We start from the raw sequence: 25,727 nt of genomic DNA, 5'->3' as shown, positions 1-25,727 counted from the left end.
CAAGAGTTGCTCGAAGAAAGAGAAAGAACTGGGCTGCTCTGCTGGATGCGGAGCGAGCTCCTCCGCTTGGGCAAAAGAAGCAAGAGATGGAAGAGCCCGCGCGGTGTATCGTATAAACGCTTTCCCGGACGGGGATTAATTGCCGGCGCTGCGTGGTGCGCCAGCCTCCGAAGTTCCTCGGGTTCGTCATGCCGCGAGCGATTCGCGTTCCGGAGGTCAGGTGCTCCGGTCGGTCTCCGAGGATCGCTGCGGAGCTTGCAGCGTGGCTCTACGGTTGTTGTTGTTCGGTATTCTCACTATTTTCTTTTTCGCTTGTTATATCACGTTGCCCGAATCCATGCGCATATACGTGCGCGTATATACGACTTGCGCGCTGTTCCCAGATATGAGGGCATCGCGCAGACAAACCTCTCTGTGTGGGCGGCGGGGTAGAAGAGGACGGATGTGCCTGCCCTGGACGGCGCGAATGGGACTCGCTAATGATAATTAGCCTTCCTTGGAGGCCTTCCTTCGCGCATTAGAGACGGATAGCCTTTTTGCGTGTGCACGGTGTATACGGTTCAAGTCAAGGTTATACTCGCTGGGTCCGTCCGCGAGGGCGTTTTCATATATAAGTCGGTGGCATGAAGTAAGTTTGATTGATGGAACCCCTTGAGTAGTGCATGTACGAGACTGTGAATACATAGTTTCGGAATAAATTACGAGCGTTTCTTTTCAAAGTATATTGTTTCCGTCGTTGGGATGAGCGACACGCGGGGATATATATAGAGGCTGCAATGTATACTTTCGAATGCCCATGGTTATGGGATGCATAATGTTTGGTGTGCACTGCACAAAGTTTTCATTGATTGATTGATTGATTGATTGATTAATTGATTTTGATTGATTGATTGATTGATTGATTGATTGATTGATTGATTGATTGATTGATTGATTGATTGATTGATTGATTGATTGATTGATTGATTGATTGATTGATTGATTTTACCACTCGATAGCTTCCCCTAGGCGACAGTTCTGGACTTATTTTAGTCATATGAACTTCTCTGAAATGCGCAGAAAGGTCATCGCGCCGTTATGTTTGCGCTCTGTTTCCATATAAATGTGGCTGTCGCGACGTGGCCTTATGCTCAGAGGGTGGCATAGCCGCTGGGCTACCGCAGCAGGTGCACATGGATAGCCAATACTGTTTTTTTTTTCTTTTCGACTTTGTGGTGTGTCCTGAAAGCAACTGCCGATATTGTTTTGTCTCTCTCTTTTTTTCTTTTTGTTGCCGTTCGATCTAGTATGCGCAGCTGCAGGCGAAAACCACTTCCCCTCGAACAATATCCATCCGCGACGAAGAAGGCGCATGCCCTCTATCCATTATATCGGGTTGGGAAGACGCTGTTTTCGTTTACGAGACGTCGTCGTTAAACTGCCGCATCTCGACGGAAGACGAAAAAAAGAAGGGAGGCGCTTATGGCTGGCCTTACGACATCTCATGAATATTCAGGCGATGGGAGAACTCTTGCCAGCATGTGGCAGGCGAGAATTTAGCGAAGTCGCGGGCCAGGCAAGGCATTCTAAAGCACACACACACACAGAGAGAAACATAACGTCAACAACAATAATAATAAAGAAGGCGATCATACGCACGGAGCGCGTAGCAGGCTCAAGTTTCACACACTATATATATGCGCAAGCTCGTATACAGATGAGCGCATTTGTCTTTGTAGCGCGTGGCGAGCAAGAACCTGAAACCCGACGCAAAAAAAAACAAAACTAATAATAATAAATGAACGAAGGCGCGCGGCGTCAACAACACACAGAAATAAGCTTTTAGGGAAGTACCGAAAAAGGACGCATGCTCGGGCAGTGGACTGCGAGGGTGCAATAATTAAAAATAAACGTCGGAAAAGTGGGAGGGTCCCGAGACGCGCCAAGAATGCCAATAAATCGCCACTCTATCGCCCGGTCGTAGCAGCAATTAGCCTGCTATATGCGCCGTGGAGCAGGCATTCGCGAAGAGGTCCATCCACCGCGCACCGGTCGAGGGGCGCAGGGAAGAACACGTGGTACTGATCCGGAATTTTTCAGAACGCGACGGAGGACGAGGAGGAAGGAGGTAGTGTCAGAGGGGAAGGGGCGCTAAGTTGCTTGTTTCACGCCGTGCCTTGGGCAAGGCAAAAAAGAAACGCGATCTACAGCATCAGACAGGGCCGCTCCACCCTTCTCGCTTGTCTTTCTCCTTTTTTTTCTTTTTTAAATTTGCTCCTGCGCACTGTCGCTCGTGCTATAAGCGGTTCTGCTGCGCGCTCTCATGCAGGCACTGTCTCAAGACTCCACCCGGAGGTCTGGTCCGCATTTTTGCTCCTAACGAAGATGGAGAACGACGCTCACTTTCCGGGAAGAAAAGCCGAACATTGTTTCTCGCTCGTCCCTCCGCAAGTATCGCCCTAAGTCATGAGGAAGGCGGAGCGAATACACACTGCACCGGTGTTCTGCGCATACACGGTGTGCACGCAGGTGCAGGGCTGTGCATACTGGCCAGCGCACGTGTGCACACTTTCTTTCTGCTTTTAACCATTTAGGAAAGTATACGTTTCGAGGAACACGGCACGGCTCAAGGACGGGCTCATATATGTACCCGAGGAAGCGACGTCGTATCGCTTTCGGTGGGCTCTATGCACACCAGAAAGAGCGCGAATCCTGCTCTGCATCCGATACACAGATGCAACTCATATAGTGACAAAGTCTCGTTAAATTTGGTTTCATATGGTAGGGGGAAAAAGCGTCTTTGTCATACACAACTCCCAAGCGATGTTTCCCTTATCGATGCACGATACGTTGTTCAATCTTCATTTAATTCATTTCGTTTCAATATATATATATATATATATATATATATATATATATATATATATATATATATATATATATATATATATATATATATAACTTACTTGAGAAAATAAAAGGGCAGGCAGAGAGTGAGAGCGATCTTGCGACTCTTTGCTTGTTCCAAATTTCCTTAAAAATTTTTGCACTGCGGGCACCAGCAGCCGCCAGAGATTATGGCGGCTGCTGGTGATTGTGAACACCACTACGGCCTTCCTTGTAATCAGATCGTGGCTTTGCTACGTAAAACTCCGTAATCTTTTTTAGCTAATGTCATGCACTCACTCAGCGTCACCGTCAGGCGATATATGTGAACCACATGCGTGTGCAATATAGAGAGATAAGAAGCACAGACTGATGCGTTTGGGCAACATTCACGCAGCTCTTGCCATACTTTTCTCACGAGTGTCGCCTTAACTCTCTCCCTTTCCCACCTAATTAAATACAGTTCGCCGAGCGCCATCGCCAGAGTCGTTAATTGTCCGCTGGCTAATGAATCACTCGCTGTTGATTCATTATCATCGAATGGCGGCCTATGAATCATACATGCATATATTTGCAGGTCAATGCAAACGGCCAAGTCATTCTTTCACCACTGACGACAGGCGGTATAAGGTCGCGCCACCGCAGATATATGGGCAACGACTTTGTATATAGCGATGTTTTCGGCCGTTCGTGAGGGCAAGTGCTCCTGCAGCAGTACACTGTAGAGCTATAACTGCTAGGCAGGGCAGCTATATAGCCGGTCTGAGAACTGGTGAACCTCCTTGTCTTTCCTTCTATTCCTGCTCCCTTCCTTCCTTCCTATAACTGCTATAGGAGGGAGTTTGCATATTATTCGCGCACCTCTATCTTGCATCCGTGGCATATAGTGGAAACTGGTATACGCTGTACGACTGACGCACGCGCCGATTGTCTCAACGAACAAGTTGGCGTTGTCACAAGGGAAGTGTGCGTGGCCCGTATGTATAGTGGTCGGAGCATCGGGCTGTTGCGGTGGCAGACCAAGGTTCGATGCCGCCATGTAACAAGGATTTATTTATCGAAGCGAGCCCGAAACGATGCGATACAGGAAGCTACCTATATACTACAATATCGCAAAGTGCCCGGTAAGAGGCAAATAATACTTCGCGCTAAGAAGCACACATCGAGGACAGCGTCGTCTGAGAGTATAGGGCTCCGTATCAACGTCAACTCACTGTGGCTCTTTAGCATGCACTAAATTATATGTATACCCCAGGTCTTTTCTTCTTTTTTTGCATTTCGCCTCCTTCAAATTGCGGCCACCTTAGTCATGTAGGAGTCGCGAACCCGTGACCTCGTGCTCAGTGCCGTGGCCACTGGGCCACCGCGTAGAAGACACATGGCCATTTCCACGAGTACAGAGAGCCTATATATATACTTGTAAAACAGCGTTTGCATTTAGGTTCTCTATGTATGTATAGTCAAATAATTACATTATGGAGTTTCTACGTACCAAAACCATGATATGATTATGAGGCACGCCGTATATATAGTATACTCCGGGTTAATTTTTACCAGATGGGTTCCTTTAACATGTACCCAACGATAACGCACGGTATACAAAGGTGATTTTGCATGCCGCCCCCATCGAAATGCGGCCGCCGCTATATGTATAGTAGGAGAGGACGAAGCACCGATAGGGTAGGCTTTAAGTGAATGGAAGCGTATAGACTTCAGGAGCACACAATCCTTGAAACTATATAGTTTTACAAATTTGTCAAAATAGAGGCGTGCCTCGCTGTCATATCAGGCGGAAATGGCCCGCGTGACGATGCTTGAAACTGAACGTCGCGGCAGACACGCACACGGCACGTTTTGCTTGGCAAACAATGAAAATTAATCAAATTCTGGGATTCTTGCGCACCAAAACAAAACAACGATCTAATTATGAGGCACGCGTGGTGGACTCTGGAATAATTTGGACTCTGGGTTCTGGAATATAGTGGTGAACTCTGGATTAATTTTGACCACCCTGAGGTTCTTTTACCGTGCACTCAATGCGCGATATACGGGCGCTTTCGCATTTCGCCCCCAACTAACCAATGCAGCCGTCGTGGCTGGGAATCGAACCTCGCGCTTCGCAGTCCAACACCATTGCCGCTAAATTCACCGCGGCGGGTCTGGCAAGCATCTACCGCGACGAGCCGTATATAGTATCATTCACACTTCGTTCCACACTTAATTACGGGGCGTTTCCGTCTGGCGTAGCAGCGGTGCATGCCAACGCCTCCTATATATATAGCACAAGGCAGGTGGACTTCGATCCATGACGTCATGCTACCTTGCCAACCTGCCTTAGGATGTAATGGGGATGCTCCCGAGTAAGCCGCGGGGGAATTTGACGTCATCACTTTCGTCACACTGGGCTTGGCAATGGAAATTTTGGTCAAAGTAGTATGACGTCATAAGGCAGAGTCCACAGGCCTTCTATCTATAGGAGGCGTTGGGTACACTTGGTTACGACATTGCCTGGATTGAGCGTTGAAATTCGATTAGAAATATGTGCAATTAGGTGCGATTTTCAATATTAAAAAAAGGGAGGGTCCTTCAATATGTGACTGCCTTCAAACTTGCCCTATATGAACTGAACCCAATAAGGCTCTAATCAAAAATTTAGTTAACATTCTTTGAAATTAGTCTTCTAAAACTCACGTTGTTAGCGGCAAAGTATGTCCGACTCACCTAGGAACTCCTCAGCAAAAACGTTACATTCCCTGCATTCGTAGCTCTTTAGAGCGCAGCTGTTAGGCGCCCTTTCCTTGAGCGTCGGCGTCCCTAGGCGCGCGAATGCGCTCGTGCCGCTGTTCGCGCGTTCGTCATCGGCTTCTTAAACAGCAGGTTCTGTTACCGTTGAGTTGAGTTGTTGACTCAACTCGTTCTGTTACCGCTCATCATGCCAGCGTTCCCATGCTGCCCCTCCCCTCGGCGAAGGCGCTGACGGCACTGGCCCACTGCCAGTCGGTGCAGTGATTTCAGCCTCAACTTCATTGCCCCAATTAATATATCACGAAATGAAAACACGTGTAGACCTCCGCTCAAATTTCGCGTTAGGAAGTATCGAGATAGTTGGACATTTTTTTAATACAAAATCTGTATATAATATAAAAAAGTAACCCGAACGCACAGCTGCTGTATGCAGATCGATGAAGTATAAAGAGGCACCACCGTTCTGCATAAGGACGAAAATAAGTTTGTATACATAAAACGTGCCATATGATCGGGCCGCTCATGGGTATACGTAAAGCACACAAGCCGGTTAATGGGATAATGGACTATATTTAATGTATTCTTTGATTTACATTGTTTTCATTTATTTATAGTCATTCGGTATATATGTGCTACATGTGTGCCTGTTCTTGGCCGATCCTGCAGAATGGGTATGTGACGCTGCGACGCAACAGATACAGGATCTCTGAACGTTACTTGGTACACGTCGTGTACTTTTCTGCCCGTACACCCGTCCTCCCCATTCTTCCCTAGCACGACAAGCACAATACATCCCCTTCGTCCTTGCGAATTCGCTGCGTATACAGACGTCTCACACAGTGGATCCGCCACACTCGGACTTGGCCTTTCGGCATAGCTTGTGAGCGATGTAAAGCTTAAACATAAACGTTGCATGACGTTACACGTTGCATATCTATAAGATGGGAGTATACACAAAATTCTATGCATCGCCGTATAGTTATAAAGCAATTAAATTACCGCTACACGTACATTCCGTCATGTATACGTTGGATCTGCCGAATATTTTTTCTTGCCATCCCACCAATTTCGTTTCCTCCGTTAAAAAGGAAACCCCTGAGGCTTCTTTTTTCCTCATCGTTTGTATTACATTCAGACCGGATGCGGACGGAGATGCTTGGGCAAGTGTATACAGTTCTGGGACATCGACGGACTCTTGCCTGTGTCAATGGAATCGTGTAAATTTTAATTAGTAAACAAGCAGTTCACGATGCGTGCCATATTTACAGAGATCGCTGGGCACTCGGGGCATGCGCGGTATTATTACATTCATAAAAGAGAAACTGCCGACAGAATTTTTCGGCGTGGGTCTCTGGGGGGCATAGTTAAGAACAATGCGACACTGGGTCACGCTCGCGCGACGCCGAATTCTTCCCTTGCCAGAACTCAGCTTCCGATGACGGAAGTGGCTCGCCAAGCACGAGGAAATTAAGCGAAAGTCGTGCAGAAACGATCGACGACGATTATCAATGTAAGCGAATAGCCGAACGCTTCTATAGCTGCAAAGCTATTCGCTTTATTAAGCAACCGATGTGCTTATCGTATATTTTCTGCAGTGAGAACGTTCAGGTGGCGTTTGTTGTTTCATTGCGTCATTCAGTATAAAGAGCCATTAACCAGCACATCCGTAGCGACGGTGTAGCTGGCTATGCTTATAAGCCGATGCGTCGTATGTAAACGTTGTCTCCAGCTATATGGCGCGAGCGCCGGCGTGAGAGACGGCTGCCCTCCTCCTCTTCCCTCTGAGCCCTCTCCCGCAGCCACGGAAGGAAAGGGCTGCGGGAGAAGAGGAGCGCAGACCTTCCCGAGCGCTCTTAGCACAGCATCTCTCTATAAACATTCGGACGCCGCAAGACTTTCGCGCGACAGCACGTGCGTGTCAAAGAGCTGTAACGCACGGCGCTCCGTGGCGAACGAGCCTTGCGACTCGGTTGGGCGAGAGCACGCGACCTTTGCATCGACGCCTTTGTGCATCGGCGGTGAAAGTCCGTCCGCAGACTGCGGACGGATTTTCACCTTTCCGTTTCTGTGGCTGCGAACCACAGAAACGGAAGAAAGAGCCAACGAAAGCTATTCGGTTGAATAGCACGGGCAACGTCCTCAGAGACGGCACGTTGTGCCAATTGCGGAACAGCGCGAGGGAGCTCGGAGGCCATTCGCGGCTGAAGACCAAGATACCGGCGTATACCGCAATCATCGCGATTCGTGTTGTGCCATCGTTCACTTCGTGACCGACACAAACAGTGGGACATTCGTAACATTCGAGCGTATAAAAGCTGCTTGCGTTTAGAACGCTTAAGTGAGCGGAATCTGGATATACGCTGCGCCGCGCTTAATGTATTCGCCGAAGCCAAGACCATGCGGTCGAGAGACGACAATGAAATTCGTTGAGCGTCGACGCCCACCAACACATATACCAACCATCTGTGGAAATTTTGGTTGCTTCTGATTCAGGCATTAGGTAATCGGGCTCGATTTGGTTAGCCTCCCTATATACCTCTTCCTTGTCGTTTCTCTCGTTACTAACTTAACGTATATAGCTTTTTCAAGACGCTGCGATGAATATTTCTTGAATAGTTTCCTTTAGTTCGTCGCATAGCCACCGCGGTAATATCCTCAGAGCCCATATTGCAAGCCATTATTAATAAAATCATAGTACAAATTCTGACTGCCGTCCGCGGGCCGTCATTCAATTTCTCACAATTAAGCTCTTATCAGCATTCGCCAAAACATCTTTGGATATGCGTACACGTCATTTTCCGACGACGTTCGTGGGTATAGTTATATATATAGTGCTCACGCGACGTCACGTATACGGCCATATTGTTGCCCTATTCGCAGCTTCCACTATGATGCTGCAGACAAGCGGATCGAAGTATAGTCAACGCGCCGATTTTCACCGGCTTAGCTGTGCTATGCATAACATGACTTCAGTCCATATACCGCATATATACGTCTGCCGTAAGAAGCACGTTACTGAGAGTCCGAGAAAAAGAAAAGAGACAGAGAGAGAGAGAGAGAGAGACGGTAGGAGGCGAGAGGATAAGTGTGAGAGAGAATGGCGAAGAGAAAATCGGAAGGAACAACCAAGCACTGAGGGGCGCAAGAAGAAAAGGAAGAGGCGGAGCGCGCAAGCGGCGGCGCGGACCCGAAATTAAATCGGCGAGTGCGCCGAGACGAGAGAGAGAGAGAGAGAGAGAGAGAGAGAGAGAGAGAGAGAGAGAGAGAGTGCCCAGCAAACCACGCGCAGGCGTGAGAGTGTGAGCGAGCTATAAACGTGGGCTCCGGTATAAAAATTACACGGCCCGGGACGCTTTATTTGCTTTACGCAGGTGGTCATTATACGGTAGGTCCCGCGGCCGAGAAAGCGTCGTGTCCTCTCCCCCCCATCTTCTTTCCCACAGCGCGAGTTGCCGCGGCCGCCAAATTAATTAGACTCTCGTTGCAGCGCGAGCACGCGCGGACACGAGTGCGCGCCGCGGACGCCCTTTTTTTTCTTCTTGCGCTCGCCGCGAGCACGCTCCAAGACCGCTCGTGCTCGTCACCGTGGGAGGGCGACGCGCTTGCGCCAGCTCGGATGGACTCGTGTATACGAGCTCTGGCGTTCGTGTGTGTGTGTGTGTGTGTGTGTGCATGTGCACAGTATATGCATGCGCTGCGTGCCAGCTGTCGCACTGGACACTCCTTTATGCCCCCGTGTACGTGCCAGCGACTGTAGCGACCTTATGCAAAGCGCGCACGTTCACGTTTCCTGAAACAAAATCGTTGCAAGCATGGAACGTAGAGGTAGAGACCATACAGAACTTGTGAAAGAGAAAGCTGTCATTGATTTGATGCCGAAGAAAATTCTTAATAGAAAACATCAAGATTCTCTCTCTCTCTCTCTCTCTCTATATATATATATATATATATATATATATATATACACACACACACACACACACACACACTTTAGTTCTCCGTCAAGACGTCTCCTCCATCTTCCTCCTTTTCCAAAGAACCACTTTCGCTTAAATTCGCTATATTGCGGTCCACATTCACATCCGTCAGTCTTGCATATATGTGCTGTGACGGGCTCTATATAGACCTTACCGCATTTTGTAAGCGGCGCTCGGACGGAGCAGCTCCCGGCAATTTTTGCAAAGCTAGGTCCAACTGCAATATACTAACACCCCCCTCCACGCCCCGTTTCGTTCTTTTACTGATCTTTTCCTATTACGCTGTTACATGCACTGACAGGGTATTCATGCTCATATGTTGTCCCACTAAGAAAATCTCCATCGCGAACTCCGACATACTCCACGTCTCGTTTCGCCATCATGCAACGATCGACCTTAATTCCTGCATTTAAAAACGAACCGCTTAACTCGTTAACGTCACAAGCGCAACCAACTTAAGCAGCGAAATTGTCAAAACAGTGCTCGTTCTGCGTGTTTTGTTAGGTCGCGTTCAACGCGTGGTAGATGTCGATATATATTTTGTTCTATAATTGGACGAGAATGGGCAAAACAATTTGAAGATACAGTTATTATGAGCCTATAAAGCGTCACGTTCATCATACGTCTTCAGTGTTTATGTACTGAAGGATTGATTGTCCATTCGTGACACGCTCTTCCTTTAATTAACCGCATGCCTTCTCTGTCAACATTCACTGGCATTGTGTTCAGAGAACACATGTAGGAACGCGCACATTGATTTGTCTTAATAAGATGGCGGGGCACCTGGTAATCCTGCAGCAATATACAATGAAAAATGTCACTAATCGCCTCGCGTTAGCCCTTCACACTTAACTGAGGCTAGTTTACGTTTTCGTTGGTAACCCCGCACAGGAGCATGCATGCATGCACTCCCAACGTATACGCGCTATTTATTGCGCGCCCACTGCCACGCGATTTTCATAAACCAGCATGTCCCCGGCTTCCGACGAGATTCCGACCAGTTACAAAGCGTGCGCGTAAACGTTGCGTGCCCAAGTGAACGCATCAGCATGCACACCTGCAAGAGACGCCCGGGGCGACGCTTAACGAAAATTGATAACCTCAGTGTCGTTAAGAGCTGCCTCGCGCCCTACACCTTCGTCCGCTTTTCTTATATAGCCTTCTTCTTTCTTTCTTTTTTTTTTTTGTTTGTCGCGTATATACACAGGATGCCGCTGCCGGGACGTTTCCACATTTTACAGCTGCCTTCCTGGAAGAGTGGCTGCGTGTTCGGGGTTCTGCGGGAGGCTGCACGTGTCTTACTAACGATGTAAGGTTATTTCTGAGTGAAAGATAAGGAAAATATCACTGAGACAACACGTATATACAAGGCACGCGGGCGCAGTACCGACCAACTTGGCACGAGAGCCCGAAGACGGCGCACATTTGTACATGTCAGCGCCGTTATTAAACCTAATTATAGAATCTGGCATGCGCGCGATTTGCATAATCTAACTGTCCGACTATGCGCCTGTAATTGTTATTAATGTCGGCTTAAATCTGATAAGGCCGCCGCCTGATTCGTACGGAGAGAGCGTGCAGAGGCAAAAAGTTGGCTTGGGTAGCCGTCTTCGTAATAATTATTCCCCCGCTGTCTTTATTGGGCGGTTATGGAAGCTATAGTTTGGTCCTCCTTTAAGCTCTCCAAGAGTGGATGCGACAACTGCACGCAGCGTCATTCGAGCTATAGATATAACCAGCATTTCGAATCAATAGCCTCGAAGACGGTAGACAATTAACTTCATTACTGTCGTTATTACAATTAATCCTAATTACCTTTTTTTTACGCCACACGAGACCAGCAAGGCGGAATAAAGCAAGCGTCTATATGAAACGAATGCCAGCACATTGGTGAGCTGCCGCTAAGCTGAATGCCACAGCCCACACGTGGTAGCCTTGCGCAGGCTGCTCGAGCGACCGATTCGTAAAACATTAAGCCATCCCCGCCAGCACCCTAGAATTAGAGCTTAACTGGCTCCTAAATCACGAGCTTGTTTTAACCGTAACACGCCTCACGTGCACGCCGATTTCGCCATTAGGGCAGTCCGCAGCATTTCGCAGCTAGGCGAGAACGAAGCCTCACGCTCGCGCCTTGTTCCGGAGCATGCGTGCAGTCTCAGGTTACGCCGCAACGCGCCCCTCTCCACGAGGGCCGACGGAGGCACAAACGAATGCGTCTACTCCAACGCCGCCGGCACCAGCACGCAACGCAAGAGCCGTCGCCGCGGCGGCGAGAAAAGCCGCTCAAATTGCGCGCGCTCAGGCGCCTCTCGCGCAAGCGGACTGCTCAGGCGTAACGCTGGGACGGCGAAAAAATTCCGATCGACATAAACGAATGCCGAACGGCGTACCGCGGGCGGGCCGTGCCGGTGGTCCGTGTTGGGCGGGAACGCACGCTGACGTCATTCGCATGGCTCCGCCTATTCCGCATGCGGTGTCCCGCCGCGCCGCAGTCGCGTACTCCGAATAGGCGCGGTTCCCCGGGCGTCTGTCTGCGGTGCCCGTGCCGTGCTCGGCGGCGAATTCCACGGCGGGTGCGATAATTGCTCGCTTGGCCGGCGGTGTCGGTTTCGCGTGCAAATTGTGCGGCCGGCTGCCGCCACTGCTGTTTCTTTCGTCGCCGTTGTGCGCTGTCCAGTCGCCATGCCTTGAACGCGATGTCCGCGCGGCTGTCTGCATGCGGCGTTTTGACACCCCCGCCTGGTGCTTTTCCGTTACGGCGTGGTCTCCAAGAGTGAGCGAAGCGAGGGAATCACTTGGTTTTGCGTGTCTGCACTGAACGAGTCGTTGTCCTCGGCGATTCCCTGTGGATGTGCGCGGACTACGTGAGCCGGCTCCTGCCGCGACGCGGGACTGGCGCGGCGACCGCCACCACCACCGCGGCCCGTGCTGTCCCCGTGGTCTCTCGTCAAGTGACCGCCAACTGACGTCACGTGTGACGTCACGTGGCATGACGGTGAGTCCCACGTCCTTCCCATTGAAGCCGCCGGTTAATGGTGACTGCCCATGGACGGAACGCTCGGTCATTGCGGAAGTTTGCCTTTTCGTTTTGTCCGGCCGTCCCACGGGTCTAAACGCCGCGCTACTGTGGAAGTGATAGCAGCCTCTCACGCCCCTGGGGTAATTGGAGAAGCCCAATCTCCTTTGTGGAAACAAGGATGGATTGTTGGTTGATAATGAATAAAACGTACTTTAGATTTCACCATGACACGCGTGCAACATTGCGGAGTGCAGCTATTCATGCATTCGCCAGCTTGTGTGACTTTGATGCGATCACGCTACGTTTCACACTCCCTGATATTTTGCGGGTTGCAAAGCCCAGACACAAGGACAAACAAAAGCTGGGCGCACAGCGAGCTGCGGGAAGGAAAACGTCCTCACGCTGCGTCCGAACTTTCAGGGCCTTATAACAATAACAATCAACTTGCTAAGTGAAGTCAAACGTGCTTGTTCGCGGGAAAAATACAGCAATATTCCTGCGGGATGCAAATAGTAAAGGCGAAACGCCTGATGAAGTTTTAGCACCCTCGCTAATGGTATACAGCCTGCAGCAGTGGACAACACAGCGAGAAAAAAAAAAAAAACAAATTTTATAGAAGCATATAGCATCATGCTCATGTTCAAGTGTTATCACATGCATAATTCTAGATAAATTCGAGACGTAGACATATATAGGCTCAAACACATTTTTGTTTTGAAACTGGGACTAATACCCCATTCATTATCCAATATATCATCTACAAATCTCTCTTTCTTTAGATATAGTTCTGGCATGTGAAGATGAAACAGTTGGGCAAACCATAAAAACAACTGGAACTCGAAAACTTGATCATTAGGGCTTTTCTCGTGGCAGACAATGTTTGTCGTGCATCACATTGAATCGCATCTACACCACTTAATTTAATTACGAAGCTCGGGCAAGAAACTATATTTGGGCACTTGCAATGAGAAGCGGCCGATACAGCAGTAATATATATATATATATATATATATATATATATATATATATATATATATATATATATATATATATATATATATATATATATATATATATATATATATATATATATATTTATGGTATTGTGAAGTTCCTTTACTGCTGGACGAACAGACAAAGTTGAATAGCACCAACACAAGGCACAGAATCTATAGCCGAGACATGTATTTCCCGCCGGTGGGTCCTTGGCTCGCTGCGACAAATGTTATTTGTTTACGGAAATTGCGCGCTATGCATATTTAACACTTTTCCCTCCTTTATCTGACGCGCACTTATACGAAACCCACTTTGATAGTTCAGTTATTAAACGAATGAAAAAAATTCATCTGATTGTTGTTTACGTTCGTATGCTAAAAAAAAAGAAGACCCATGTTCTTAGCGAAAATGCATCGTTCGAAGTGAGTGAAATGAATTATAAACTCCGTGCAGTCAATGCTTTGGAATTCACAGCTATAATGTCACTTGTTGGTTCATATGTTTTTGTGAAGTATATGTATACGCCCTCCATCTGTCGTACATAAAAGTAAACGTCTCTGAAATGTTCTTTTTCATGTCATTTTCTTTCTTTCTTTCTTTCTTTCTTTCTTTAATATTGCGTCATATTCACTCGTTTCTTAACTCCAGTTCAGGCTTTCGGTATAGGTATAATTGAACAATTTCCATGTATACCGACGCGTTAAGAACCGGCAGCTCAATCAATTTTTTACGAAGTGTACCCTCATCTCAAATACCAGCTGGATGTAGAACTTTCGAAAAGTACCGACACACTAATTCATTGACTGCGCCTTGGGACAGCTAGCATACACCAAGCATTTCCTATATCGCATAAAATGTGCTTCTTCCCCGGCATGCTCCTGTGGCCACTACGATGAGGATGTTCGCCATCTACTCCTTGAATGCCCCATATACGCTATGCAAAGGCGGCAGCTACAACAAGAGCTACACTTCATTGATCCTCATCGGTCTTTCTCGTTCGCAAAATTGCCGGGCCCATCGCCATCGAAAATAGCATGGTGAAAAGCATTGAACGCACTAGAACATTTTAACGAAGAGATAGGCATCCTTAACAAGTACTAGATATCGCACTGAATAGTTACACGATGTTACTATAACTTTCTTCTATTATTTGTAATTATTAGCGCTTGTATATTACGTGTTATACTTTTTTGTATCCTGTGCGTGCATTATTTTACCTCTGTGTAATTCCTCATTTGTTTACATGTTCACCGCAGTCTGCATCACGGTCGCTAGTGTGTTTGTGAATTTGTTTACAAACTCATTGTAGTGTAACTTGCATTTGGCTTTTATATTGATAAAAGAGAGAGAAAAGGATGCATAGAAAGGCAGGGAGGTCAACCAAAGGTAGTTCTGGTTGGCCTGATAATATGTTCATGGGTGTATAGGACTGTGTGCTGTGGATTTCTGACCCTATGACGGGTTTCTTTTCATTTTCTTACATATATTTTTTATATTGTTTTTATCTGCTATGCGAAAAGGAGTAGCCGTCACCACTATAAGGTGACTACGTCTCTTTCTTCTATTTTCATTTCAATCAAAGAAAAAGAAAGACGGGAGTTGCGTTGTCCTTTGCGGGAGGTATATGGAGATGTTTCCAACTGTCCTATATACGCATACATACGCCACCTCCGAAACGATTATTTTCTTTTTGCCCACTAGATGCAGCATCGCTTATCGTCTCAATCCATCTTTTATATCGAACGTAAGGTTAATCGTTAGGGTTTGTTGTTGCCGGCGTTTAATTTCGTAAACTTCATTTTTGAGTTGTTCCATCTCGAGCCTATACTGCAGAAGCGATTGCACCCGCGTGGCTGGCGATAAGCGGCACGCCATTATTCATCGCAAGTAATTTATCGACGATTCTTGTATGGCTGCGTGTGCAACGATTTCCATGCACATATCTTGGTCGCATAAGGCCGCGATTAGCCTACATCACCCCGCAACCCAGCAGGAGTCGTGACGGTGCTAAGTGCCTTGATTAATGGAGCCCACACTATATGCATTGCATGACCCTTGACGTGTCGAGTCAACATCTCGTTTTCTTTTATTTATTCTTCGTCTCTGTAGCGCGATTATAAGCGTGGAGACAGCACGGAATGTGATGCCCATGTATCATTGCACACACAGACTATTTTACTCCGAAATGTCAAAATTCAGTTGAACTATCGTAATATGACATAACACAGGTACATATAATATTGGGGGAAGGGTGGGGCGACGTTGCTGAAGAAAAATGCAACTGTAGAGCAACCGAAACAAGGTGAGCTCGCAACACGAATTCAGAGCCATCGGCACGCTCACAAACTATGTTATGGTATACAGCACGCTTCTGACATTATGCGGGGTAACAGGTAGCGCAGTTACCTAAGGATCACGTTTTCGTCTAGTTGATTAAACCTGTGCACCACAGTTAATGGGGCCCGTACAGCACCAACACAGTATAGGCAATGTCGCGCGCTTTTTTATTCGCGATTTTTTTTCTTATTCCACCCTGCTCCGCGTGAACATACTGTTTACTTGCCAGTATACTGAAGTATGAAATACGCCAAAGTCCACTACAAAAGTAACAAAGAAATATATGACCTTACTATTGATTTCTTTATGTTTTTACTAAGTGGCCTCTTGAAATGTGACAGAATATAATGCATTCAGTTTTCAAGGGAAGGAAAGTGAATATGAACTTTCACCAAAAATGAAAGACTACCTACCTGCAACAAAGACAGAATTCATGGAATAGACGGGCAAATGAAGTGAATGCACTTCCAGGTGATGGGGATGCGGTAGCATCATTATAAACAGCGTTACTGGTGTGCATTAGTTTTTTTTTTTTTAGGGGCTCTGACTGCGTTCTATGAGAAGGCATCTAATGTATAAGTTTTCCCCAATGTGTTTGCCTGGAATTTTTTTTTTTAAGCGAAGCTATTTGTGGCAAGGGTTCCGTGAAATTTTCATGTGTGCGAGCAAAACTATCATCATCAGCAATGGCTCGTGCCACTGCTCGCGCGTTCGTCGTCGTTGTCATCTTCTTCCACAGCAGGCTCTGTTACCGCTTCATCACGCCCATACTGTCCATCCCACTGCGAAGGCGCTGACGGCACTGGCCACTGCCGATCGGTGCAGTGATTTTGGTGTCGAATTCTTTGCCTCATTATATCGCTAAATTAAAACACGAATGTATATAACGAATGTGTATAACGAAGGTATTACACGACTGAACGCAAGAGTGTAAAAATAAATCTGTGTGCGTACCTTTCGTAACGACGACCACCTACCAAGACAATAAATGTGTTCGTAGCCTTTGTTCAAAATTCTGTGTCACCTCTTTGTCGTCTGCTACACAGCGTCAATGGTCATCCACCTCTACATGGCAGAATGACTCATGATTTTTGCCTTTTTCTTTCTGCGCATTAGGTTCCAGTTTTCACTGCCAATATCCGTGGTGACGACGTATTGCGTGTATAACAACGCTTACTTTAACACCTCATAACCGGCCCGTCTAGGCGTTTCGCTTTTTCATTGCTTTATTTTTTTTTTGTTCTGACTTTATTTTTGGGTAATGAATTGCTTATAAGACATCACCTTTAGGCTCTCTGGCTGTAAATGAGCTATACAGCATCCAATTGGAGATCACACAATAATTAACAGCAGTATAGTGGCTAACTCATTAGGGTCTTTCCGAACTATAGGACTGTTGTCAGTTATAACGCACAATAGACATTTGAGCCACAAGCTTTGCTATTTCTCATACATCAATCTTCCTCTTCTTTATTTTTTAAGTATGAGAAAAGCCACGGCAGGAGCAATTTAAGCGTTGGCGCGTAATTCTGCTATTCATTATATAGTTTTTCTAGATTATTTATAGCTACTCTTAATTGATTAACCGGCTACGTCTGTTACCGGCATAACCCAAAGAAAAAGTATAATACCGCGCATTTTGCATACTATAGTTTATTTGCGATTGCGTGAAAAAAAAAGTGATCTTCACGAAGTCACTGCTTTCTTGTGTTAAATTGCTTGTGTTTCAAGGCTGAGCGGTTTTCAACTTTGCACTTAGACCGCTGCAGATAAAGAAAGTCAATAATTGTGCTGCTGAGATAAGGAAGCGGGCTATTTGTGAGCACGAACAGTCTGCAGACAAGGGTGTGACTGATTTTGGGAGGCCAGATTTGCTCCCCTTGCATCACTCGTGCGAATACGAATGTTTAACGAAAACTGTTTAATTGAAAGCAAGGCACTAATATATATATACACACACTCTGCTGTTCATTCCGAGTGGGTGCAAATGAACCAACGCATCTCATAGAATTTTTACAAGTTTCTGTTATGTTGAACAGCTGAAATTCATTGCATTGTATCGAAAAAGATTGACAGCTCATATGTGCAACAATCTAGAGATTTTAAATAATGAAAAGGTGATGAGCTACCTTACATTAATGCTGCGTTACTCTTCCCTTGCTTGCTAGTATAGCTCGCACACAATGCTCTTTCTACAAAAGTGTGTCAATATAGAACCGGTCAGATTGGGCCACTAGATGCCTCGGCGTTGCAATTAGGATTCCTCCGACGCGCATAAACAGAGCTCAATGATAAAGTAATGCATGAAAACATTCTGTTAAGCACCTCGCATATAAATATTCCGAAATAGGCACTATATGTTTTGGGGATTACTGTAGTAAATGAATACGCATTATGTGAATACGCAAATGAAATGTGTGCATTTTCAGTGACGCGGTTGGCTCCGTAACATTGTAAATTTATTTGTGCGATATTTTAAGGCTTGTACTAGAGGTGGGCGAATATCAATATTTTCGAATACGCATCGGATACGAATAGTTTCCGTTGAATATCGAATCGAGTATCAAATAGTGAAACGCTGAGGCATATAAACAGCAGGAATACGTATTCCGGCATAATTAAGTACACCACGCCTGTACTGACTTGTGGGGAAAAAATCAATAATTATATCAGATACAAATCATCAGTTTTAAACACAAGGCCCGTAACATGTCATTAAAAAAGACTGCACTAATATTCTGTCAACCACTTTTAGAGCCATGGTTGCAAACGGGCTCTTGAAGAATGAATGGCATGCTGTGTGACTAGCGTCCCAAAAATGCCTTATATATGGTCGCTGAATAAAGATAAGAAGTCCTTCAACGACTTTCTTTTTTTCCTTCTTCGCAACTTGTGTGTCGTAGATACGTGTAAAATCGGCCCTTCCAAACAAAACATCATTGGTTATAGCGTAAAAAAAATGAAACTGGTGCATGATTAGAACACTAAAAAAACTACTTGACAGAATATATACAAGCAAAAACCACAGGTTGTAAGGCATATCCTTGTGGCTTAAAACCTAGAACAGAGCTTGCTAAACCTAAACCTAAAACCTGACAACGAATTTGTTCCCACATTGCTTCAAACAAATCTGTTGTTGTTTCACTGCCGATAATTTGCGATACCACGTTTAGCAAATAAAGAAGGGTAACTATACTTTAACAGTTGTTTCTTGCGAAATATTTTGTAATTTTTGAGTATTCGGAAATACCGAACAGTTCCTCTTCGAATACGGACGCGAATAGTCAGTGTGAAATATTCGATTCGTATAGTCGAAACTTCCGATATTGGCTCACCCCTAATTTGTACCTATGCGTAATCTTCATATCAGCTCCAACCACTCCCGCTATGCCTGCATTTAACACTGGACATTTCTGTATCTGTGGTTATAAAATGCCACCGGTCCCTGGCGACCATACACTACCACCAGTAATGCTCTGCCAAAAGCTTGATTTTTTTTTTTTTTTTTTTTGCAGTACCTGCGGTCACTTTTCGTATTACGGCGATGTCGTTGCGGTAACACGCGTGTTTTAAAAGTAAAGCGGAAACTTCTTATACTGTCTGCTTTCTTGGCCATCGCTACAGGTCATACAAGGAAAAAGTGCGAACGTATTATACGCAGAGTCTTGTAATATGCTTCGTAGTATACGTGATGCATTCTGGGTAGTGCATGAATACGCTCACATACACAGCGCCGTTGTGCGCAGTAGCTATATGTCTATTTTTTTCGGCCCTTATCAGTGACAAGTGTTGAAGCGAACACATTCCACGGGCAGCATGCGTGCGAACCGTCCGAACGATTCGCCTCTCTTAACGTTGCCCTGAATTCCAGGAAGTTGTCGAAAGCTACGACTGAAATGCCCGCTCCAGGAACCGAATCCCCAAGGATTTTTGGTTCGTATAAGTGTTATTTGCCAATGGTCGGTCGACTTCGCTAAGATATAATATATCCTTCGTCAGCATTGGCTGAAATTTTCTCTTCCGATCAATTCTAGTGTAATAGCTGTTTCGGAATACGGTTCCAGGTCGTTAGTAGTAACTACTCAGGTCCGAATATGATGGCAACACAAGTCGCTGCTCCAGTTCGTGACTGTTTGTCCACCATCCACGAATTTCCACTATCGTCATTGGCTGGCATCTGTTTTTACGAACAGTTTTAGCTTAAGAATGTTCTTTTTTTTTTTTAAGACGTACACAGCCGGTTTGCTGTGTACGTCTTTCATTGTACGATGTTGTCGTCATCGTCAGGCTACCTCATGCGTCCTTAGCTTCACCCTTGCCGTATGGCGAAGAAAACAACCTTTTACTCACCGCTACCAATGGGGATCCAACTAAGGCCCCGGAGATAACACTACATGTCAATTTGACAAGTGTTTCGCGCCCCATGTAGACTCTGAGAGTGGTGGAGTCAGTGCAAGTATCTCGAAGGACACAACATGACACTACTGAAGAAGTCTGAAAATGTTAGCACCCTTGAGAGGGTGCAAATAAGGTTCAAAGAGTGTTGGCTCCATGGTGAACAGATTTATCCTTCAGGCTATGTAAAAAAAAAAAAAAAAGATATTGTGCACAACAGCGAGTTCAAACTATCCTGCGATGAGACAATCCGTAGTTTAAAACTGTGTTAATTCATATCACATGATGTGAACCGAAGTATCTAACACAATAATTTGATAGCGATGGCTATTAAAGTTGGTTTCAAGTAGTTTCTCGTGTTGTTTGTCGCAGCTATAATCACGTCTTTGCCACGAAATTCGCCATAAACGAGAAAAACCAAATTTCTCCATATCGACGATTCCATCTTGACCCTTAAGAGTGAGGTTGTTAGTCATGAAACGTATACCAAGCACGCTCTGTATATCCAAAGGGTGGTGAAGTATTTAGTGGGGACATGTGGCAGATGAAGACGGCTTTATGTGCATCACGAAGATGAAGCCATCTTTGAGATGATGGCGGCGTCCGCTGCGAAGCCCTGCTGCTATCGCAGTAAATTAGCCAATGTAGCAGAAAAAATAGCTGAAATATGCTGATTTTTATATTATGAACCGTATACAAAACTATATAGAGCCCTAATTTGGAGCGTATGCACTCTCGTTCTATATGCTACAGCAATAGAATGACTTATCGATGATGTAATTCCACGTATTCGCCGTGAGACAAGTCGTGACTCTGCACACTCTGTTTGCCGTTTGAAAAAGAAAGAAAAAAAAAAGGCAAAGAAAAAAAAAAATCGCGCGAGTCCTGTCGTCTGCTCGAACTTTGACCTGTATAATTCGTTTTACACCAAGCCGTGCCTCGTCATGGTTACGACTGAAGCAATTGATTGGATAACCGGTGATGGTACTCGAGTTGTGCAGACCGGATGCGTTCGTGGAATACGCGAGAAACAGTGCGGCAGATCCGGATGAAACTGATGCGCGGCGAGTCACGAACTGGTTTTTTTCGCACTGCATCGATCGGCTCCGTCATCCCCGGTGTCATGTGGATTCCGATTTGCAGTTCTCCCATTCGCACTTCTGCAATTCTGAAATGACTCAGTTGCCATGCACTTATGCTGCCCCACAAGGAGGCATTTAATGTGTTTTCATTCTTGTTTTTATTATCTGCGACAGCAGGGGGAAAATTTGGTTGCTAAATAGGCCGCTTTCTCGATACCATCTAAAGTGAGAAGTAAATACTCCTAAGAAAAAAAAAAAGCTCGTAAGGCATCTACGGCATTGGTTAGTTAAAGAAACATTTAAAGAATAAACAAACAATGCTAACCAACATAACTTTAAACTAAGAACCATGCAACAAAATCAGAAGCATAGATGTATCAGACGTACCTCTGTGCACATACACACCAACCCAGAGCTTTAGAATAGTTCAAGTGTAGTTGGTGCCAAAACGCATTAAATCTCATTTACCATGAAATCCGCATGGGCTTGGGTGCCTACAAAAAAATATTTTAAAAATTTAATGAACGCACCTAAAATACATTGTGAATATTGATTTCCCTTCGTGTAGATCGATCAAGTGAATACAACGATATCACCTGTTTGGCTTGAAATATTCATTTCTTTATAGTAATGAACTACCATGCACCGTAATCTTAGTGAAGAAAAGTAGAAACAAAAATCAAATAGTGTAAGCATTGACAATGTCTGCAATCGTTCATTTGCACTTGGGTTTTGATTAGATATAGATCACTCTGTCTTAAAACAAAATGAAAATGTGTTTTGAAGTACAGTAGCTGGAAGCTGAAAGTTTTTAAATAAAATTCTTGTTCTTCATTTCTTGACAAATTCTTGATCGTCGTATCAAGTATACAGCAACAAAATGGGCTTAAATAACCGTGATACCAGGCGTACTGATTTTGCAGTAGTTCTGCTGGTTTTGAACACAATCTCCTGATTTACCGATGAACAAGAAAATCTATTGAAGTTTCTCTAGCAGTAGAGTAACAATTAAGTGCCATATGTAAGGTAACGGAATGAATGACAAAAAAAAAAAAGAGAGCTTCTAACACAATTTGTTTCGAAAGAGAAACAGACATGAGGCCTTAACTGTCGAAAGCTTATTCAGCCTAAGCTCGCGACCCCTTCAGGGCAGGAACACATTCGTAGAATATCGTATTAATTTTTTTAACCATTCAGTCGCTTCTTGATCTTTTGCACATAACATCAAAGCGTAGTTCGACCTGTCAATGCTTGTGATTGCACGCGCGTATAAACGTCATAACGTTTAGTTAGAATTTGCCTTGTTCTGTAAGCTTGCCGAAATAAGCTGAAATAAAACAGAAAGTGAGATCGCCGATTATAGGGGCCCTATCGAGAAGGAAAGGTGTGCACAGAAGAATATTATAACAGAAAGACATTCAAGTGTGGGAAACAATGGATATTCCTTATTGTTTGTTTCGCTTATCATTACTTCCTTTGTAATTATGTCTTTATTTTGGAGATGAACGTGACGTTAGGCTGACGACCCAAATTGAAGGCTGGATTTCCGAAATTTCTCCGCTGTGCATATGTGTGTGGTAAGATCGTAGACATGGAACAGTTCATTTGGTTCATTTCGAGCAGAAAGAAAAGGTGTTGCTTCACAGTCTACAGAAGAAAGGTCTCCCACAGGCCACCTTTAAAGGCGCGTATATATATATATATATACGCATTCCCTGAAGGGCTCGCAATAATCAGGAAGGGAGGTATACGACTGCTGATTGCCTTTCTTCGAGACACGGAGTTGATCAACGTTGCGGTGACTCACCCGTGTCGACAACGCATGAAATGCTCAGGCAGAACAATTGCCGGACAAGCATGTGTCCGGCTAACCCCACTGACTGCGACACCATGTATACTATACTGCCACAGCGGTGTAACAGAACGACGGTGACGGCGGTGACACGATGACAAGGAGTGCGATGTTTTCCTTTCGCTTGTTTTCGCTTGTTTCCACGAGACGACAATGACGATAACGACGACAGCTCGGCGTAAAAGCGTAAAGCGTAAAGCAAACACAGTTTCGAGCGCTTAAACTGCTGTCGCAGTAAACCATTTTACTGCTGTCGCAGTAAAATGGTTCGTTGCATCGAAGCAATATTTCACTGGGCCACTGTTCGTGCTGACCCAGAGGTCGCATCATCCATTGCGCCTCTGCTTTTGAATGTGAGTTCGCATACTCAATTCGCAACCGCTGCATGCAGCAGTATTTACATGCCGACGAATTGCACGCCCATGTATTTAGGCATATACGTGCGTGTCGAGTAAAGCGATGTTTGTGGTGGAATGGGCTATATACAGCTGGTCAGTCCGCATTTCTTCATGTATAGCTGAGGAATGCGTTTAAAGCTTCCAGCGGTTAACATGCGTTTTCGCGCGCACGACTCTCTCTCTCTCTCTCTCTCTCTCTCTCTCATCTTGTGCATTCTTTGATCAGCGTTCATTCATTTTGCCCCCTTTTCCAGCACGGAATAGTCATTACACTGGCTAACCACCCTGTCTTTGCCTCTATTTTCCTCCTCCTCCTCTTCCTATGGGATGTGGAATTAGTACAGAATCTGGAATTCGAGGCTATACGGCGTCTGTGTCATATAGCTAGACATAGGTGTATATTGAGAACGAAAAAACGCGTCCAATATTAATAAATTTTGCCGTAATTTTCTTCTACTCTGTGGGGTAGCGGAACGCTTTATAGCTGTCGGTGGGTGTGTAGCTGCAGTGTGTAGAAATAAAACTGGCACGCGTCCCAGCGCGCTCTACAGAGATAAAAAAAAATTAGGAAAACGTGAGTCGCTATCTCGCAAGTTATGCAACATATCTCCCGCACTCGCATTACGCGCTGATCGGTGCACAAGACGGCTATTCATCTCGCGCTTACTCAAGCGTGGGTTCGCTGTTGGACAGGAAGCCGATAGCGCACGTATATATAACTATACAGCAAATTGCGCCCTTCAACAACGTCTCACCCTCTTCTATCTCTCTCTTTCTTTATGTTGCGCCCGCGGATAGATCGTGAGCAATATACCGGGTATATATTATAGAGGCGTAAACGAGGTGCAGGTCGAGGTAATGTCGCGCCGCACTTAGTCGCGCCGGGTAATGAAACGACCCCGGAGAGAGAAAGATGAACGGTGTCGCAAGGAGGGCGGCTTCGACCCGGCACGAATCAAATTATGGGACAAAAAAGAAATAAAGGAATGAAGAAAGGAAGAAGGAAAGAAAGAAGTACGAAATTAAATCGATAAAGAGAAACGAGCCGGCGCAGGACAGACGAAGAAACAAAAGGTGTCTGCGCTGCAGGTCCCGGGGCGTGTACTACGTAATACGCCGACGTGGGTCTTGTGTGATCTTTGCTCCGGGGCGCTCTTGCGGGGCGAGCTCTAAAGGGAGCTCTGCTGCGGCGTCCCACGGCGGCACTGCTACACTTCTTCGGCTCGTGTATGTGTAGCGGAGTATGTATACGCGTATATATATACTCGGGCGTTGCGCGCTCGAGGCGACGAGGATGGGGGCCGGCCGCCATTAGCAAATATGTGCGATTGTCCGAGGCATTCCTCTTTCGCGCCCTCTTTCCCTCTATTTATCTCAGGGGCCGAGGCAAGCTCGCGGAACCTTTGCCACCGTGGCGCTGTGCGTGTGTTTGTGTGTATGTGTTTGTGTGTGTGTGTGCGGGTGAGTATATTGCGGAGTGATCAGTGTGCGTAGCATGAGCACTAATAAAGGCTGCGCGCTCTCTGGTTTAAGCAATGCTTCGTTCTTTCTTTGAACTTTTTTTGAATGCTTTCAGCTTGCAGACTTCGACAGCGAAAAAAAAAAAAAAAAGATAGCCCCAGTTTGTACTCCCTCTCCTTTTTTTCTCCGCGCCTTTCTTCAATTCCACATTTCGCTTCTTAACCTTTGTTCTGCGATCGTTTTCTTCTTGTTCTCTTATCAGTTCACTTATCTGAAGCTATAGGGTCTATCAACGGACCTGCAAGAAAAATAGCCCTATTGGAAGGCAGACGTGAAGAATGGCGAGTGAGGAGGAGGAAAAGCGGAGTCGAGGGCATGGAAGAACCTTTAGTTGGTGGCTCTTGGAGAGTAATGCTTGTGTGTGCGTGTGTATATATATATATATATATATGAGAGCGACAAGGGGTATCGTAATAACTTGCGGGAAAAAGTAACACGCACACGTACAAAAAGCGCGCAAGACGACGCGCGGAGGTGATGGGGAGAAAGTTGCGGAGCGTGCGAGAGAGAGCAGCTTCAATCAGCAAAAAGAAAATTAAG

General features: G+C 45.7%; 1 protein-coding gene across 1 annotated transcript in view; it reads left to right on the top strand.

Annotated features, from left to right (window-relative positions):
- Window positions 1–12,087: 12,087 nt before the first annotated feature.
- The window catches only part of LOC126541814 (transcription factor Sp9-like), a 176,211-nt gene continuing 162,571 nt past the window's right edge, over window positions 12,088–25,727 (top strand). The window contains exon 1 of the mRNA XM_050188761.3: window positions 12,088–12,582. The gene's annotated coding sequence lies outside the window, so the exon portion shown is untranslated. The remainder of the gene's footprint in view (window positions 12,583–25,727) is intronic.

Source organism: Dermacentor andersoni, chromosome 2 (genome assembly GCF_023375885.2).
Source record: "Dermacentor andersoni chromosome 2, qqDerAnde1_hic_scaffold, whole genome shotgun sequence".
Taxonomy (NCBI): Eukaryota; Metazoa; Arthropoda; class Arachnida; order Ixodida; family Ixodidae; genus Dermacentor; species Dermacentor andersoni.
This window is presented reverse-complemented; position numbering and strand designations above follow the sequence as displayed.